The following is an 18480-nucleotide window of genomic DNA, read 5'->3' as shown; positions in this document are numbered from 1 at the left end:
ACAGCATGGGAGCATGCACACCAGAATTTATAGCTGAAGGCTTCTCTTCTGCTCTGCCCAGCTTCTTGCTATTAATATTCTCAATATGTGCATCCTACAAAGACTAAAGCACTGAGTGGTATGAGTAGGAAATACGTGATGAGACTTTGCACTCACAAAATATAAGTGACATACATCATGCATTAAACAAGAAAGCCGCATGCACAGTGAATTTGATACAATGTCAAGCTTTGGGGGTGAAAAAAAGTCACCAGTCTCTTATTGGTCTTACATTGAACCATAAAGAATGTAAGAAGACCAGAGCTGTAACTAGACTTTTTGGTGCCATGTACCAGAGAGAGAATTGGTGCCCCCCATGACTAAAATAGGGCCTGTGCACTCCGAAGGTGATCGTAAAAAATATAGGGGTGTGGCTTCATGGGAAAGTGGCGTGGTCACAAAATAATACCAATTCATATTACGCTGCACAGTAGTCTCTATTATTTAAATTATGCCACACAGTAGTGCCACTTATACACATTACAGCAGGTAGAGGCCATTATATACATTATACCAGGCAGAGACCATTTTACACATAACTCGAGGCAGAGCCCCCTTTTACACATTACTCCAGGTAGAGCCCCGTTTTACACATTACTCCAGGTAGAGCCCCCTTTTACACATTACACCAGGTAGAGCCCCTGTCACACATTTTTCCAGGTTGAGTCCCCTTTTATACATTACACCAGGTAGAGCACCTTTTATACATTACACCAGGTAGAGTTCCCTTTTACAGATTACGCCAAGTAGAGTCCCCTTTTACAGATTACACAAAGTAGAGTCCCCTTTACACATTACTCCAGGAAGAGCCTCCTTTTACACATTACGCTGGGGAGGATGGAGTGAGAGAGAGAGAGAGAGAGAGTGAGAGAGAGAGATAGTGAGTGTGTGTGTTGGGTGTTTGTTTATACTTATGTTTGCTTCTTTTTTTTTTTTACAATTCTTAAGTCTACTTCATTCTTTGCTATAGCATCTGCTCCCCAGCCACATCTATGACAAAAAGAAATGACAGTGGAAGCCAAGTACTGAATTGGAAGTTGGCAACAGAAGCTCAGGCTGCATTCACCTGACTGACATACTGAACCTCAGTTCCAAACCAGTCTCCTCTCTTTGTAGGTGATAAGGTAAGAATAGATTACACGAATAATGATCACCCTTACATCATATGTATCATACCTTCTAAAGAGGACAACTGAATATGATGCACATAGCAGCCAATCAGATTCTATGGGGTATATTTACTATTGGAGATTTGCTAAATGCAAAATTGAATGTAAAATCCAATATAAAACCAAACCCCACTCAAAATAGAGTATCGCCAAAACATTTGTACTTTTACATAAACTAATATAGAATCCCTGTTCACTAACATTTGAATTGAAAATCAAACACATTTCGAATACAAAATCAAACTACAAATCCCCCAAATAATAGGCTAATAACAGATAGGCAATTTTAGCTTCTAGACAACATTCTATTCCCTAGAAGACCTTCATTCATGCTGCCATGCTGTGTGGCCATTGATTTACTCGAGCTGACGATTATCGATGGGTCTGCATGTGCGCTGGGAATGTGTACGCAGTTGCTGTGCCTATGCAATGGCTCAGGTGGGCCTCTCTATACATTTCAGGGCTACTGGGCGTTTTGAACAAATGCACATCCTCAACGCGCACAATTGCAGGAGCGATTAATTAATCAATCAGGTATTACACATACTATAAAGGCTCTATGAGGCAGGTCCAAATTACATGATTTTAGATATTTTTATAAATTTTAAAAGAAATCAAGAAACATTTGAGGATCTGCGCACATCTCTAATAAAAAGGGACCCAACCATGTGGTTCACTGTATGAATTATGGGCCTCATTCAGAGATGGATGCAGTGCAACGTGCACATCATTAATGTAACTTTGGATTGCCTGTTCCCAAACTGTGACATACTGCTGCTTAGGGGGCACTTTGTACAACGATGCAGGACCCGTTCCGCCCATGCTCAGAACAGGTTCTATGCAGTGGTATTTCTATAATGGGTGCAATGTGTGCGGTGCCCACAATGCACACCCTGCACCCATTTTCTCAGTACCTATCTCTCCGGAGTCCCGCGGCAGTGACAGTGACTCTAAGCACTAGGTGGTGTGCAGGTGCAGTATTGAAAAATCACTGGGAAAATGGCCGCAACATCATTTTCCTGAAGACCTGTGCAGTGTGCACCACTTAGAGCTCAGAGTCGCTGTCACTGCCACTGCCTGCCAGAGAGGAGGGGACCCAGACCTAGACTGCACACAACCCCCACCATCGGAGATGTATGCAAGCCAAAATTAGAGGAACCACAGCAGCTTCTTGCATGTGAATTTGTGTCCAATGTAAATACATAGGGAAGTGTTTGTTCTATGTCATTTGATTTTATATTTGAGCTTTAGGTGATTTCATGTTCGATTTTGAAATGGATATCCTAAACCGGACACAAAATCATTAGTCAAAATCGAACAACATCGATTTTGAACCGAACATTAGTATATATATACCCCTATGTATTGTTTTATAAAAGGTAATAAATACATTTTAGCAAGAGCCAGATTGGTTACAATAGGCTACACCCCCTCTTGTCCGCTTTAGAATTTAATACATTTCTCCAGATGGATTATACTCAGCTTTTGGGTCGGATGTAATGAAGTCTGAGTTGGCCGGAGGTGCGGGTACCTGGTTGAACTCAGACATTTTTTTAAAGCGGCAATCATTTACAAGTTAAACCATCCCTTGTAAATGATTGCCACTTTTAAAAAAAGTCAAAATATGGCTGGGAACCCGCACTTCTAGTCAAATCAGACTTCATTACATCCGACCCATTTCTTCCAGAGGACAGAGCAGTACAGAATAAGTACTAAGCAGAAAAAGGGAAGATCATATGTAATACAGTTTAAGGAACTGGTATACCACATTGTATTGTGTTTGTTTTGCTATTAAAGTTTAATATTACAATCAGTGGCTTCTAAAAGTATGACAGTGAATGTTATACTGCGTATTATAATAGCCAACTCCGATATATACTGTGTGTTCCCATTACTATATTTTATTCTTAGTCTTATTTATAAGACAGAGGGCTAGATGCATCATCGCTTGGAAAGTGATAAAATGGAAAGTGAAAAAGTACCAGCCAATCAGCTCCTAACTGACACGTCACAGGCTGTGTTTGAAAAATGGCATTAAGGAGCTGATTGGCTGGTTCTTTATCATTCTCCATTTTATCACTTTCCAAGCGATGATGCATCTGGCCCTGAAACATAAACAGAAACTTATAAAGTCTTGTACTAAGGGGGAGACACAATGCCACTTGCTGAACAACTGTGCCATAGTCAAGCATTATTTGCCCTTATAATATATATTATTATTTGGGACAAGCACGTAGCACCATCTGGTAACAGAAGGCCTTTCAGCAGAGTGGCACAGAGGAAGCCTTCATAAACAAGCATGTACAGTATTTGTTTCTATTTGATCTCTGTGTAATGACACTTTAAAAGGATCTGAAGGTTCAGCCAGATAAAATGCACATTTTAGTTTGCATTCTGCACTGCTTTTGTACTGACAATTGTTGTGTCCTAAATGAATATGCAGCAAATGACCTTGTCATGGAAGGTTATGGTCCATTAAGAAAGCGACAAATTAAATTCTTCAAGGCGTCTGCTGCTGAAGCCTGCCAAGTTACTGAGTATCAGTCAGGGCATCAATCTAGCAGCTATGTGCAGAGTGTAACAACTATCCTGGAGTCAAAACGCTCACAGCATCAACACACAGCTAATGCCAAAAAGCTTAAAGGCCCCCGTTGCTATATTCACCTACAGGATTACCACTACGCATTCAGCCTAAGAGCCAGTGACGTCATCCAGGCATGAAGTGCAAATGCGGCATAGATATGAAAATAAGGTGCTTTAGAAATGTTATACTAATTCATTAGTATACTGGCTGGTTTTTCCCATGCCACCTGGGAGAGGCTGGAGAGGAATGCCTGAGTGGGAGGTGTGTGTGGCATGGCCCCCCACCCGCTGTATGATGCCATAATATATGGCACTGTACAGTAGAGGGAAGGACCACAATGTTGCGAAGTACTACAGATAGATCCAAGAGTCCCAAAATCAGGAGTTCCCCTGACATTCTGGGAGGGGAGTAGTATGGTATACCAGCATACTGGCACCGGGATCCCGACCGCCGGCATACCGACAGCGTGGTGAGCGCAAATGAGCCCCTTGCGGGCTCGCTGCGCTCGCCACGCTGTGGCCACACTATTTATTCTCCCTCCAGGGGGGTCGTGGACCCCCAAGAGGGAGAAAAAGTGTCGGTATGTCGGCTGTCGGGATTCCGGCGCTGGTATACTATGTGCCGGGATCCCGACAGCCGGCAAACTGAAGACCATCCTCTGGGAGAGTAGACAAGTATGCCATTAAATGTCTTCAGACAGGATCCACACACGGGGCTGTTTCTCGACAATTTGGATCCCAATGCGATCAGTAAAAAATGTGCCCCCCCCCACCTCAGACATAAAAATAAATATTTTGCGCTTGCGCCCCCGCAGCAGGAAGAGACTGTGGGGCTAATTCAGACCTAATCGTTGTCCTGTATGTTGTCGCAAGTGGTGCCACCTGCCTCTGAAATTGCACTTGAGGCCGATATTATTAGTAGGGCAGAAGCAGGATTATTAAAGCTGGTATTTGTTTCCAAATGAGAAGCCAGCCATTGGGTATTGGGAGAAAAATGCAGCTATATGTGGGGGCCTTACAAAGTGTACTTATTAATATCTGCAGTGTCCCTATGAAAGTTAACATTCCATATTACCACAGATTGTGGCATACATTAAACTAATCTTGGAACCCCGGCAAAAACTCTGCTCCTACGTGTAGGTTTCCTTCACCTCACTGGCAGCCAGACGTTGTTGGCAAAGAGATCAGACAATATAGCATGCACTGCCAGTAGACCAGGAATGAATCCTGCAAGGGACTATCCAGCTGTGCAGGTCCCCCATAGAATGGTATTGGGAGCCTCCATCTTTCTACCTCTTGATAAACAGAGCAAACAATACTGTCCCCATAACCACCCGAAAAAGGATGGACTGCAAGCACAATCAGTGGTTTCTATTCTTTCTAAATAGAATGAAGTGATGCTAAGCCCTTTCTCTGGAAAAAAAAGTAAAAGAAAGGCAGTATCACTGCTTCATAAATAGACCCTTGTGTCGGTAGCTACCACAATTATCTACCTTTACATTTCCTGTGTTAGACAAAATCATGACCAGGGCATACATTAAGATTGGGGCTCCACAATGCTGAACCAGTGGCTAAGTGCACTTTCATATTCAGTGACGACATGAATAGGAAGTTACTGGAGGCGAGGTATCAATAAAATAAATGCAAGTGGTACTAGTGAGGCGGAATGCAGCATCGGACCATGATATCATTCTTGCGGACCCTCCATATGGACGGGATCCGGTCTCTAGGTCGACACTATCTAGGTCGACCACTATTGGTCGACAGTAACTAGGTCGACAGGGTCTCTAGGTCGACATGTTCAAGGTCGACAGGTCAAAAGGTCAACATGCGTTTTTCACAATTTTTTTCTTTTTTTGAACCTTTTCATACTTAATGACCACATGGACTACGATTGCGGAAGCGGTAATCTGTGCCGAGCACAGCGGTAGTGGAGTGAGGCACCTTGCCCAAAGCAAGGGGACACGGTGCACTATTTGGGGTTCCTGGTCACTCTACGAAGAAAACGACACAAACCCCCCATAAAAAACGCATATCAACCTTTTGACCTAGACCATGTTGACCTAAAGACCCTGTCGACCTAGACACCCTGTCAACCTACTTACTGTCGACCAATAGTGGCCAACCTAGACACTGTCGACCTAGTTACTATCTACCTTCCATACCACACACCATATGGAGTAGCCCTAAATCACATGCAAATTAAATTCTGACTTCTGACTTGTGTCACTTTCTAAGTTATATTTCATTTATATTTCATTTATATTTCATTTATAACTCTACTGTTTACACTTCATTTACTATATCAGCAGGTAGGGAAATGTGTACGATGTTTGCAATGAGTAAATATATAGGAGAAAATGCAATATGCTGCTGAAACATTCAGCTGCATTCATCTCTGAGAATCACAGTAGCCCAACACTGCTAATTTTCCAGTGCACCTCAGTTGGATGAAAGCCAGTATTGGGCATGGATCACTGGGTCGACCCTAATTAGGTCGACAGTCATTAGGTCAACCACTAATGGTCAATATGGCAAAGGTCAATACGGCCAAAAGGTCGATATGGGCATTAGATTGACAGTGCAAAAGGTCAACATGAAAAAAAGTCGACACTTGAAAAGATTGACATGAAAAAGGTCAACACAAAACGTCGAGAAAGTATTTTTTTGTTTTTTTTGGTGTTGTTTTCTTCGTAACAGTACAGGGAACCCCAATTAGCGTCCCCTAGCATAGCTCATAAGCTGCCCATTCCCAATCGTAGTCCACGTGGATGGTAAAATAAAAAAACTTCAGAGAAAAAGAAGCTGTGTTGACCGTATGTGTGTCGACCACATGTGTTGACCATGTGACCATGACAACATTTTGTGCCTGTTGACCTTTTGCACTGTCGACCTTTTACATATCGACATAATGCCCATGGATTTTTTTGACCATGTCGACCAAGTGGTTGACCTACTGACTGTCAACCTAATTAAGGCCCAGATACCGGTAATACTGATGTAGGTGACACTTCATGCATATCGCAGAGAACTGAAATCCCCCACAGTATTAAATGCTGAAATAATGTGTTATACTAATTAGAGATGAGCGGGTTCGGTTCCTCTGAATCCGAACCCGCCCGAACTTCAGGTTTTTTACACGGGTCCGAGCAGGCTCGGATCTTCCCGCCTTGCTCGGCTAACCCGAGCGCGCCCGAACGTCATCATCACGCTGTCGGATTCTTGCGAGGCTCGGATTCTATCGCAAGACTCGGATTCTATATAAGGAGCCGCGCGTCGCCGCCATTTTCACACGTGCATTGAGAGTCATAGGGAGAGGACGTGGCTGGCGTCCTCTCCGTTTAGAGAAGAGAGAGACACAGTATTTTGGGGAGCATTATTAGGAGGAGTACTACTATACTGTATACTACTATACTACTTGCTGAAGTGATATTTATACTAGATTAGATAATAGATAGTGTGACTGTAAGTGTATTATCTGACTTGTGGGGGAGACACTGACAGTGGGGAGCAGTTAGAGTCTGAGAGCAGGACTCAGGAGTACATATAACGTACAGTGCACACTTTTGCTGCCAGAGTCAGTGCCACACTGCCATTGTTGTGACCACACTGACCACCAGTATAATAATATATTTTGTGATTGTCTGCTTAGGCCTCGGAGTACTAGTTGCAAGTTGCAACGTAACCTGAAGTGACCACCAGTTTAATAATCAATCACCACCAGTTTAATATATATATATATATATATATATATATATATATAATTGTATATAATATATATATATATATATATAATATTGTATACCACCTACCCGTGGTTTTTTTTTTTTTCATTCTTCTTTATACATACTACTATAGTAGCTTACTGTAGCAGTCTGCGGTGCTGTGCTGACCTGACAGTGTCCAGCAGGTCCGTCATCAGTCATTACATAATAAATATATATAGTACCTGTCCGGCTGCAGTACTAGTGATATTATATTGATTTCATCTCATTATCAATAATTTATCATCCAGTCTAGACTCTATATTAGCAGCAGACACAGTACGTTAGTCCACGGCTGTAGCTACCTCTGTGTCGGCACTCGGCAGTCCATCCATAATTGTATACCACCTACCCGTGTTTTTTTTTCTTTCTTCTTTGTACATACTACTATAGAGTATAGTAGCTTACTGTAGCAGTCTGCGGTGCTGCTGAGCTGACAGTGTCCAGCAGGTCCGTCATCAGTCATCATTACCTAATAAATATATTATCTACCTGTCCGGCTGCAGTACTAGTGATATTATATATACATACATATATATATTGATTTCATCTCATTATCAATCATCCAGTCTATATTAGCAGCAGACACAGTACGTTAGTCCACGGCTGTAGCTACCTCTGTGTCGGCACTCGGCAGTCCATCCATAATTGTATACCACCTACCCGTGGTTTTTTTTTTTTCTTTCTTCTTTGTACATACTACTATAGTATAGTAGCTTACTGTAGCAGTCTGCGGTGCTGCTGAGCTGACAGTGTCCAGCAGGTCAGTCAATCAGTCATCATTACCTAATAAATATATTATCTACCTGTCCGGCTGCAGTACTAGTGATATTATATATACATACATATATATATATATATATTGATTTCATCTCATTATCAATCATCCAGTCTATATTAGCAGCAGACACAGTACGTTAGTCCACGGCTGTAGCTACCTCTGTGTCGGCACTCGGCAGTCCATCCATAATTGTATACCACCTACCCGTGGTTTTTTTTTTTTTCCTTTCTTCTTTGTACATACTACTATAGTATAGTAGCTTACTGTAGCAGTCTGCGGTGCTGCTGAGCTGACAGTGTCCAGCAGGTCCGTCATCAGTCATCATTACCTAATAAATATATTATCTACCTGTCCGGCTGCAGTACTAGTGATATTATATATACATACATATATATATATTGATTTCATCTCATTATCATCCAGTCTATATTAGCAGCAGACACAGTACGGTAGTCCACGGCTGTAGCTACCTCTGTGTCGGCACTCGGCAGTCCATCCATAATTGTATACCACCTACCCGTGGTTTTTTTTTCTTTCTTTCTTCTTTGTACATACTACTATAGAGTATAGTAGCTTACTGTAGCAGTCTGCGGTGCTGCTGAGCTGACAGTGTCCAGCAGGTCCGTCATCAGTCATCATTACCTAATAAATATATTATCTACCTGTCCGGCTGCAGTACTAGTGATATTATATATACATACATATATATATTGATTTCATCTCATTATCAATCATCCAGTCTATATTAGCAGCAGACACAGTACGTTAGTCCACGGCTGTAGCTACCTCTGTGTCGGCACTCGGCAGTCCATCCATAATTGTATACCACCTACCCATGTTTTTTTTTTTTCTTTCTTCTTTGTACATACTACTATAGTATAGTAGCTTACTGTAGCAGTCTGCGGTGCTGCTGAGCTGACAGTGTCCAGCAGGTCCGTCATCAGTCATCATTACCTAATAAATATATTATCTACCTGTCCGGCTGCAGTACTAGTGATATTATATATACATACATATATATATATATTGATTTCATCTCATTATCAATCATCCAGTCTATATTAGCAGCAGACACAGTACGTTAGTCCACGGCTGTAGCTACCTCTGTGTCGGCACTCGGCAGTCCATCCATAATTGTATACCACCTACCCGTGGTTTTTTTTTCTTTCTTCTTTGTACATACTACTATAGTATAGTAGCTTACTGTAGCAGTCTGCGGTGCTGCTGAGCTGACAGTGTCCAGCAGGTCCGTCATCAGTCATCATTACCTAATAAATATATTATCTACCTGTCCGGCTGCAGTACTAGTGATATTATATATACATACATATATATATATTGATTTCATCTCATTATCATCCAGTCTATATTAGCAGCAGACACAGTACGGTAGTCCACGGCTGTAGCTACCTCTGTGTCGGCACTCGGCAGTCCATCCATAATTGTATACCACCTACCCGTGGTTTTTTTTTTTCTTTCTTCTTTGTACATACTACTATAGAGTATAGTAGCTTACTGTAGCAGTCTGCGGTGCTGCTGAGCTGACAGTGTCCAGCAGGTCCGTCATCAGTCATCATTACCTAATAAATATATTATCTACCTGTCCGGATGCAGTACTAGTGATATTATATATACATACATATATATATTGATTTCATCTTATTATCAATCATCCAGTCTATATTAGCAGCAGACACAGTACGTTAGTCCACGGCTGTAGCTACCTCTGTGTCGGCACTCGGCAATCCATCCATAATTGTATACCACCTACCCGTGGTTTTTTTTTTCTTTCTTCTTTGTACATACTACTATAGTATAGTAGCTTACTGTAGCAGTCTGCGGTGCTGCTGAGCTGACAGTGTCCAGCAGGTCCGTCATCAGTCATCATTACCTAATAAATATATTATCTACCTGTCCGGCTGCAGTACTAGTGATATTATATATACATACATATATATATATTGATTTCATCTCATTATCATCCAGTCTATATTAGCAGCAGACACAGTACGGTAGTCCACGGCTGTAGCTACCTCTGTGTCGGCACTCGGCAGTCCATCCATAATTGTATACCACCTACCCGTGGTTTTTTTTTTCTTTCTTCTTTGTACATACTACTATAGTATAGTAGCTTACTGTAGCAGTCTGCGGTGCTGCTGAGCTGACAGTGTCCAGCAGGTCCGTCATCAGTCATCATTACCTAATAAATATATTATCTACCTGTCCGGCTGCAGTACTAGTGATATTATATATACATACATATATATATATTGATTTCATCTCATTATCATCCAGTCTATATTAGCAGCAGACACAGTACGGTAGTCCACGGCTGTAGCTACCTCTGTGTCGGCACTCGGCAGTCCATCCATAAGTATACTAGTATCCATCCATCTCCACTGTTTACCTGAGGTGCCTTTTAGTTGTGCCTATTAAAATATGGAGAACAAAAATGTTGAGGTTCCAAAATTAGGGAAAGATCAAGATCCACTTCCACCTCGTGCTGAAGCTGCTGCCACTAGTCATGGCCGAGACGATGAAATGCCAGCAACGTTGTCTGCCAAGGCCGATGCCCAATGTCATAGTACAGAGCATAAACAATTCTAATTAACCCCTTGCGCTATTAAATAAAAGGCAACATGACGTGAAGACACATGATTAATTGGTTAAGATAGTTTTAATATCCATAAAATAAATTATAAACATATAAAAAATGAATTGATTAGTATGCGCATGCAAATAAAAAAGCTAAATACTAAACCTACTATTTGAGCATAAGAGGTGGATCATATAACTAATTGTGACCATAACGGATTATTCAATAATCATAAGTTGACGATGTCCATATTTCATATTCTCAAAATAGGATAGTCCCATTAAATGTGCTCGTAGAATTTGATTTAGGTATGTACCAAACAGGTAAATTGAACCAATATATCAGTTGTGAGTGGTTCTTTTACATGTGGAGATATTCTCCAGACAGCACGGAGGAAATTTTAAATGTCACCTGGGGCTTGGTGCACGGCAAGCACCTAAGGAAAGCTCCCGTTTGCCACAGTCCGTGAGTGGTGCACTCCGTCTTCTATTGTGTCAGGTTCTCACACACAGACCTTAATTCATGTTGAGAGATAGAGGTCTGTCCGGCTCCCGGAGCTTTGCGCACTGCAGGCGCTGATTAGATGGTTTTGCTCCCGTCTTCAAGCCGCCGCATATAGCGTCCTCCTTGTCTCCCGCTTGTCTGCCTCAGGCAGTATTGCACATCATAGACTCTATGAGGAAGCTTCAATTAGAAGCGAAACGCGTCAGAGAAGGTGCCCTTTGTGACCCAATGGACATTTGATACTAGATCCTTATTGATGTGCAATACTGCCTGAGGCTGACAAGCGGGAGACAAGGAGGACGCTATATGCGGCGGCTTGAAGACGGGAGCAAAACCATCTAATCAGCGCCTGCAGTGCGCAAAGCTCCGGGAGCCGGACAGACCTCTATCTCTCAACGTGAATTAAGGTGTGTGTGTGAGAACCTGACACAATAGAAGACGGAGTGCACCACTCACGGACTGTGGCAAACGTGAGCTTTCCTTAGGTGCTTGCCGTGCACCAAGCCCCAGGTGACATTTAAAATTTCCTCCGTGCTGTCTGGAGAATATCTCCACATGTAAAAGAACCACTCACAACTGATATATTGGTTCAATTTACCTGTTTGGTACATACCTAAATCAAATTCTACGAGCACATTTAATGGGACTATCCTATTTTGAGAATATGAAATATGGACATCGTCAACTTATGATTATTGAATAATCCGTTATGGTCACAATTAGTTATATGATCCACCTCTTATGCTCAAATAGTAGGTTTAGTATTTAGCTTTTTTATTTGTATGTGCATACTAATCAATTCATTTTTTATATGTTTATAATTTATTTTATGGATATTAAAACTATCTTAACCAATTAATCATGTGTCTTCACGTCATGTTGCCTTTTATTTAATAGCGCAAGGGGTTAATTAGAATTGTTTGTGCTACACCTGGTTTCAATCAGGTGTGATTGTGTTGGCCACTTCCACTGGCCATTCTACCCTATTTGCGGCTATTTAGATTATATGAGTTGTAAGAGAACTTTATACCTTTTATATGATTACTGTTGATAGCGCCTGAGCATGTCAAATCCAAAACACCAAATATCAGTAAAAAAATGACTCCAAAACCTAAAATAAAATTGTCGGAGGAGAAGCGTAAACTTGCCAATATGCCATTTACCACACGGAGTGGCAAGGAACGGCTGAGGCCCTGGCCTATGTTAATGGCTAGTGGTTCAGCTTCACATGAGGATGGAAGCACTCAGCCTCTCGCTAGAAAACTGAAAAGACTCAAGCTGGCAAAAGCACCGCAAAGAACTGTGCGTTCTTCGAAATCCCAAATCCACAAGGAGAGTCCAATTGTGTCGGTTGCGATGCCTGACCTTCCCAACACTGGACGTGAAGAGCATGCGCCTTCCACCATTTGCACGCCCCCTGCAAGTGCTGGAAGGAGCACCCGCAGTCCAGTTCCTGATAGTCAGATTGAAGATGTCAGTGTTGAAGTACACCAGGATGAGGAGGATATGGGTGTTGCTGGCGCTGGGGAGGAAATTGACCAGGAGGATTCTGATGGTGAGGTGGTTTGTTTAAGTCAGGCACCCGGGGAGACACCTGTTGTCCGTGGGAGGAATAGGGCCATTGACATGCCTGGTCAAAATACAAAAAAAATCAGCTCTTCGGTGTGGAAGTATTTCACCAGAAATGCGGACAACATTTGTCAAGCCGTGTGTTGCCTTTGTCAAGCTGTAATAAGTAGGGGTAAGGACGTTAACCACCTCGGAACATCCTCCCTTATACGTCACCTGCAGCGCATTCATAATAAGTCAGTGACAAGTTCAAAAACTTTGGGTGACAGCGGAAGCAGTCCACTGACCAGTAAATCCCTTCCTCTTGTAACCAAGCTCACGCAAACCACCCCACCAACTCCCTCAGTGTCAATTTCCTCCTTACCCAGGAATGCCAATAGTCCTGCAGGCCATGTCACTGGCAATTCTGACGAGTCCTCTCCTGCCTGGGATTCCTCCGATGCATCCTTGAGTGTAATGCCTACTGCTGCTGGCGCTGCTGTTGTTGCTGCTGGGAGTCGATCGTCATCCCAGAGGGGAAGTCGTAAGCCCACTTGTACTACTTCCAGTAAGCAATTGACTGTCCAACAGTCCTTTGCGAGGAAGATGAAATATCACAGCAGTCATCCTGCTGCAAAGCGGATAACTGAGGCCTTGACAACTATGTTGGTGTTAGACGTGCGTCCGGTATCCGCCGTTAGTTCACAGGGAACTAGACAATTTATTGAGGCAGTGTGCCCCCGTTACCAAATACCATCTAGGTTCCACTTCTCTAGGCAGGCGATACCGAGAATGTACACGGACGTCAGAAAAAGACTCACCAGTGTCCTAAAAAATGCAGTTGTACCCAATGTCCACTTAACCACGGACGTGTGGACAAGTGGAGCAGGGCAGGGTCAGGACTATATGACTGTGACAGCCCACTGGGTAGATGTATGGACTCCCACCGCAAGAACAGCAGCGGCGGCACCAGTAGCAGCATCTCGCAAACGCCAACTCTTTCCTAGGCAGGCTACGCTTTGTATCACCGCTTTCCAGAATACGCACACAGCTGAAAACCTCTTACGGCAACTGAGGAAGATCATCGCGGAATGGCTTACCCCAATTGGACTCTCCTGTGGATTTGTGGCATCGGACAACGCCAGCAATATTGTGTGTGCATTAAATATGGGCAAATTCCAGCACGTCCCATGTTTTGCACATACCTTGAATTTGGTGGTGCAGAATTTTTTAAAAACGACAGGGGCGTGCAAGAGATGCTGTCGGTGGCCAGAAGAATTGTGGGACACTTTCGGCGTACAGGCACCACGTACAGAAGACTGGAGCAACATCAAAAACTACTGAACCTGCCCTGCCATCATCTGAAGCAAGAAGTGGTGACGAGGTGGAATTCAACCCTCTATATGCTTCAGAGGTTGGAGGAGCAGCAAAAGGCCATTCAAGCCTATACAATTGAGCACGATATAGGAGGTGGAATGCACCTGTCTCAAGCGCAGTGGAGAATGATTTCAACGTTGTGCAAGGTTCTGATGCCCTTTGAACTTGCCACACGTGAAGTCAGTTCAGACACTGCCAGCCTGAGTCAGGTCATTCCCCTCATCAGGCTTTTGCAGAAGAAGCTGGAGACATTGAAGGAGGAGCTAACATGGAGCGATTCCGCTAGGCATGTGGGACTTGTGGATGGAGCCCTTAATTCGCTTAACAAGGATTCACGGGTGGTCAATCTGTTGAAATCAGAGCACTACATTTTGGCCACCGTGCTCGATCCTAGATTTAAAGCCTACCTTGGATCTCTCTTTCCGGCAGACACAAGTCTGCTGGGGTTCAAAGACCTGCTGGTGACAAAATTGTCAAGTCAAGCGGAACGCGACCTGTCAACATCTCCTCCTTCACATTCTCCCGCAACTGGGGGTGCGAGGAAAAGGCTCAGAATTCCGAGCCCACCCGCTGGCGGTGATGCAGGGCAGTCTGGAGCGACTGCTAATGCTGACATCTGGTCCGGACTGAAGGACCTGACAACGATTACGGACATGTCGTCTACTGTCACTGCATATGATTCTCTCACCATTGAAAGAATGGTGGAGGATTATATGAGTGACCGCATCCAAGTAGGCACGTCACACAGTCCGTACTTATACTGGCAGGAAAAAGAGGCAATTTGGAGGCCCTTGCACAAACTGGCTTTATTCTACCTAAGTTGCCCTCCCACAAGTGTGTACTCCGAAAGAGTGTTTAGTGCCGCCGCTCACCTTGTCAGCAATCGGCGTACGAGGTTACATCCAGAAAATGTGGAGAAGATGATGTTCATTAAAATGAATTATAATCAATTCCTCCGTGGAGACATTGACCAGCAGCAATTGCCTCCACAAAGTACACAGGGAGCTGAGATGGTGGATTCCAGTGGGGACGAATTGATAATCTGTGAGGAGGGGGATGTACACGGTGATATATCGGAGGATGATGATGAGGTGGACATCTTGCCTCTGTAGAGCCAGTTTGTGCAAGGAGAGATTAATTGCTTCTTTTTTGGTGGGGGTCCAAACCAACCCGTCATTTCAGTCACAGTCGTGTGGCAGACCCTGTCACTGAAATGATGGGTTGGTTAAAGTGTGCATGTCCTGTTTATACAACATAAGGGTGGGTGGGAGGGCCCAAGGACAATTCCATCTTGCACCTCTTTTTTCTTTAATTTTTCTTTGCGTCATGTGCTGTTTGTGGAATGTTTTTTGGAAGGGCCATCCTGCGTGACACTGCAGTGCCACTCCTAGATGGGCCCGGTGTTTGTGTCGGCCACTAGGGTCGCTTATCTTACTCACACAGCTACCTCATTGCGCCTCTTTTTTTCTTTGCGTCATGTGCTGTTTGGGGAGGGTTTTTTGGAAGGGCCATCCTGCGTGACACTGCAGTGCCACTCCTAGATGGGCACGGTGTTTGTGTCGGCCACTAGGGTCGCTTATCTTACTCACACAGCTACCTCATTGCGCCTCTTTTTTTCTTTGCGTCATGTGCTGTTTGGGGAGTGTTTTTTGGAAGGGCCATCCTGCGTGACACTGCAGTGCCACTCCTAGATGGGCACGGTGTTTGTGTCGGCCACTAGGGTCGCTTATCTTACTCACACAGCTACCTCATTGCGCCTCTTTTTTTCTTTGCGTCATGTGCTGTTTGGGGAGGGTTTTTTGGAAGGGCCATCCTGCGTGACACTGCAGTGCCACTCCTAGATGGGCCCGGTGTTTGTGTCGGCCACTAGGGTCGCTTATCTTACTCACACAGCTACCTCATTGCGCCTCTTTTTTTCTTTGCGTCATGTGCTGTTTGGGGAGGGTTTTTTGGATGGGCCATCCTGCGTGACACTGCAGTGCCACTCCTAGATGGGCCCGGTGTTTGTGTCGGCCACTAGGGTCGCTTATCTTACTCACACAGCTACCTCATTGCGCCTCTTTTTTTCTTTGCGTCATGTGCTGTTTGGGGAGGGTTTTTTGGAAGGGCCATCCTGCGTGACACTGCAGTGCCACTCCTAGATGGGCACGGTGTTTGTGTCGGCCACTAGGGTCGCTTATCTTACTCACACAGCTACCTCATTGCGCCTCTTTTTTTCTTTGCGTCATGTGCTGTTTGGGGAGTGTTTTTTGGAAGGGCCATCCTGCGTGACACTGCAGTGCCACTCCTAGATGGGCCCGGTGTTTTTGTCGGCCACTAGGGTCGCTTATCTTACTCACACAGCTACCTCATTGCGCCTCTTTTTTTCTTTGCGTCATGTGCTGTTTGGGGAGGGTTTTTTGGAAGGGCCATCCTGCGTGACACTGCAGTGCCACTCCTAGATGGGCACGGTGTTTGTGTCGGCCACTAGGGTCGCTTATCTTACTCACACAGCTACCTCATTGCGCCTCTTTTTTTCTTTGTGTCATGTGCTGTTTGGGGAGTGTTTTTTGGAAGGGCCATCCTGCGTGATACTGCAGTGCCACTCCTAGATGGGCACGGTGTTTGTGTCGGCCACTAGGGTCGCTTAGCTTAGTCATCCAGCGACCTAGGTGCAAATTTTAGGACTAAAAATAATATTGTGAGGTGTGAGGTATTCAGAATAGACTGAAAATGAGTGGAAATTATGGTTTTTGAGGTTAATAATACTTTGGGATCAAAATGACCCCCAAATTCTATGATTTAAGCTGTTTTTTAGTGTTTTTAAAAAAAAACCACCCGAATCCAAAACACACCCGAATCCGACAAAAAAAATTCGGTGAGGTTTTGCCAAAACGCGGTCGAACCCAAAACACGGCCGCGGAACCGAACCCAAAACCAAAACACAAAACCCGAAAAATTTCAAGTGCACATCTCTAATACTAATACTACAGCACTATTTAATGGCACCATCTACCTAAGAGCTGTAATGAGCATTAAGCACCCATGGCTTTCTACTTAGCACTTAATGTGTGAGAATAACCTGACACGGCTGCTGCAATCCTAAGAAAGGCATTTTGTGGTCCTCATCTTTGAATGATTTCTGTTGGTTCCCTCCTCCCAAAGGACTGTAAGTACTATGAAGAGGTAAGGAACCATGCACTTAGCACTGCGAAGGCACCCTCACTGGGAAAGGTGCTAATACACATCTAGCAAATATCTTCTAAGTGGTGAAGGCAAAAGCTGCATTATGAAGAATACAGATTCTTTCTTTCTTAATTGGGGCAGATGTATTAAGCCTGGAGAAGTGATAAAGCAGTGGTAAGTGCAAGGCAATAACGCACCAGCCAGTCAGCTCCTGTCATTTTTCAAATCTGTAATGACTGGTGCGTTATCACCTTGCACTTATCACTGCTTTATCACTTCTTTATCAATTCTCCAGGTTAATACATCTGCCCCAATGATCCTTATTCAGAGTTGGACATACATACAAACTGCGCCTGTTTCGAATGAAATTGCCTTTTTGTTTACAGCGTATGAGTGTAATTTCGTGATGGCATCTTTTTATTTTTCTGGCAAGTTCAATTTGCAACTCCCCATGACAAGAGGACCGGATCCAGGGGTTGGAGGGGTCACGTGGCCATGGCCATTAGGAGTCTACTGTATAATGGCCTCCTAAAGCACCCAATTAAGCCTGTATGGAGGAACATGACCTTCAGGTACTCCATATCTAGTGCAAGCTGTGATCTGATGATGATGATGATGATGATGGTGATTATGATGATGATGATGGTGATTATGATAATGATGGCCACCAGCTATATCTTATTTACCGAAAGCATGAAAGACACACCCATTTATGCAAATTTAGTGTAACTGCGGTGGCTGCAGTCTAGTGGCAGGATTACAGTGTTCTGAACATGAAACATGCTTCTCTTCTGTTTGGGAAGAGGAAGGCTGCCGCCATGTTTGTTAGTCTAGGCTTTATAAATGTTAACATTTTCTATTTGTGTCTTGTTCAGTTTACATCTCATAAGCCTTGACTTATTTTCTGTGTTTTCGGGTCTCCTTTGTGCTTACATTGATGCCACATCTCCTGTC

At 43.7% G+C, this 18480-nt stretch overlaps 1 protein-coding gene and 1 long non-coding RNA gene across 11 annotated transcripts in view; one reads left to right on the top strand and one right to left on the bottom strand.

Moving 5' to 3' along the window:
- Positions 1 to 18480, top strand: part of LOC134909068 (uncharacterized) — a 362147-nt gene that overhangs the window by 4650 nt on the left and 339017 nt on the right. Inside the window, exon 2 of the long non-coding RNA XR_010175837.1 lies at positions 1010 to 1163. This is a non-coding gene — a long non-coding RNA (uncharacterized LOC134909068). The remainder of the gene's footprint in view (positions 1 to 1009; positions 1164 to 18480) is intronic.
- MYT1L (myelin transcription factor 1 like) overlaps positions 1 to 18480 on the bottom strand; it is a 760642-nt gene that overhangs the window by 457708 nt on the left and 284454 nt on the right. The window lies entirely within an intron of this gene.

Source organism: Pseudophryne corroboree, chromosome 4 (assembly GCF_028390025.1).
Source record: "Pseudophryne corroboree isolate aPseCor3 chromosome 4, aPseCor3.hap2, whole genome shotgun sequence".
Classification (NCBI taxonomy): domain Eukaryota; kingdom Metazoa; phylum Chordata; class Amphibia; order Anura; family Myobatrachidae; genus Pseudophryne; species Pseudophryne corroboree.
Note: the sequence above shows the minus strand (reverse complement) of the source record. Positions and strands in the feature narration are given on the sequence as shown.